The sequence below is a fragment of the Notamacropus eugenii genome, chromosome 3, assembly GCF_028372415.1.
Source record: "Notamacropus eugenii isolate mMacEug1 chromosome 3, mMacEug1.pri_v2, whole genome shotgun sequence".
Classification (NCBI taxonomy): Eukaryota; Metazoa; Chordata; class Mammalia; order Diprotodontia; family Macropodidae; genus Notamacropus; species Notamacropus eugenii.
Genome location: NC_092874.1, coordinates 144663971 through 144666153, shown reverse-complemented (window position 1 = coordinate 144666153; position 2183 = coordinate 144663971). Strand labels below are relative to the sequence as shown.

General features: G+C 45.3%; 1 pseudogene; it reads left to right on the top strand.

Moving 5' to 3' along the window:
- Window positions 1-285: 285 nt before the first annotated feature.
- LOC140531277 (actin, cytoplasmic 1 pseudogene) lies at window positions 286-1486 on the top strand (annotated as a pseudogene).
- Window positions 1487-2183: the final 697 nt, after the last annotated feature.

Here is a 2183-nt window from a genome sequence, read left to right as displayed (position 1 = left end):
AATAGGGGGAAGGATAGGATGGAGGTAAATATAGTTAGTCTTACACAACATGGCTATTGTGGAAGTCTTTTGCATGACTGCACATATATAGCCTATATTGAATTGCTTGCCTTCTCAGTCAGGATGGGTGGGGAGGGAGGAAGGGAGAGAAGTTGCAATTCAAAGTTTTAGGAACAAATGTTGCGAATCCTTTTTACATATAACTGGGAAATAAGAGCTATAGGTAATGGGGTATACAAATCTATCTTGCCCTACAAGAAAAGAGAAAGATCAGCTGTGAGCTCTCCCACCCAGCATGCACTCGCCCTCCCCTGCCTCCAGGTGCGGCACCACCTCCTCTCTCTCTTAAGGGTTTAAACTTGCCACTTCCAAGTTCACCATGGATGATGACATTGCTGCTCTCGTTGTTGACAATGGCTCTGGCATGTGCAAAGCTGGCTTTGCCGGAGACGATGCCCCTCAGGCCATCTTCCCCTCCATTGTTGGGCACCCCAGACATCAGGGTGTGATGGTGGGTATGGGCCAGAAAGACAGCTACATGGGGGATGAGGCTCAGAGCAAGAGAGGTATTCTGACCCTGAAGTACCCCATGGAACATGGTATTGTCACCAACTGGGATGACATGAAGAAGATCTGGCATCATACCTTCCACAAGGAGCTCTGTGCTCACAGAAACCCCCCTGAACCCCAAAGCCAACAGAGAGAAGATGACTCATATTATGATTGAGACCTTCAACACCCCAGCCATGTACGTTGCCATCCAGGCTGTTCTGTCCCTGTATGCCTCTGATCGTACCACTGGTATTGTGATGGACTCTGGTGATGATGTGACCCACACTGTGCCCATCTATGAAGGTTATGCCCTTCCCTATGCCATCCTCCTTCTGGATCTGGCTGGCTGTGATCTGACGGACTACCTCATGAAGATCCTGACCGAGAGAGGGTACAGTTTCACTACCACAACTGAGAGGGAAATCATGCGTGACATCAAGGAGAAGCTGTGTTACGTCGCGCTAGACTTTGAACAGGAGATGGCTGCTGCTGCATCTAGCTCCTCTCTGGAAAGGAGCTATGAGCTCCCTGATGGTCAGGTTATCACCATTGGCAACGAGAGGTTCTGGTTCCCAGAAGCTCTTTTCCAGCCATCTTTCTTAGGTATGGAATCCTGTGGAATCCATGAAACTACCTTCAACTCTATCATGACGTATGATGTTGACAGCCGTAAGGATTTGTATGCCAATACCGTATTGTCTGGTGGTACCATCATGTACCCAGGCATTGCCGACAGGATGCAGAAGGAGATTACAGCCCTAGCTCTCAGCACAATGAAAATCAAGACCACTGCCCCACCTGGGCGCAAATACTCTGTCTGGATTGGAGGCTCCATCCTGGCGTCTCTTTCCACCTTCCAGCAGATGTGGATCAGCAAACAGGAGTATGATGAATTTGGGCCCTCCATTGTCCACCGCAAATGCTTCTAAATGGACTGTGTTTTTTAATTTTTTTTTTTTATTTTTGTCACAAGGGTGTGACATGATAATTGCCCCCAAAAAGAGATGAGATTGGCATGGCTTTATTTGTTTTTTTGTTTTATTTTGTTTTGTTTTGTTTTGGCGCTTGACTCAGGATTTAAAAACTGGAACGGTGAAGGTGATGAGCAGTCTAAGTATGTTGGACGCAAACATCCCCAAAGTTCTACAGTGCGTCTTCAGGACTCTTGATTGTATATTTATGTTTTTTTTTTTTAATAGTCATTCCAAATATTGTATAATGCATTGCTACAGAGAAATTAGCTCTGTAATGAGCTAAGTAACAAATCCAGATGGGGAGGGGGAGAGGGGGAAGGTACTAGTATTGCTTTACATGTAAATTAATGTAATCCTTTAAAAAAACCTTTTTGTATCTTCCGCCTTAATACTTGTTCCTTTTTTTTTAATTGTCAGCCATGTTGAATGTTCCCCTAAATTCCCTCCCTGCCCCCAACATAGATGTGAATGAAGACAAGACTTCACATTCTCCCTGTGAGTTTTATGAGACTGGTGCCAGTACTTGGGGGAGGCGAGGAGCTTTACCTGTATGCTGACTTAAGACCAGTTCAAATAAAAGTGCACACGTTAAAGAAAAAAAAAAAAGAAAAGAGAAAGATGAGGATAAGGGAAAGGAGGGGTGTGACAGAAGGGAGG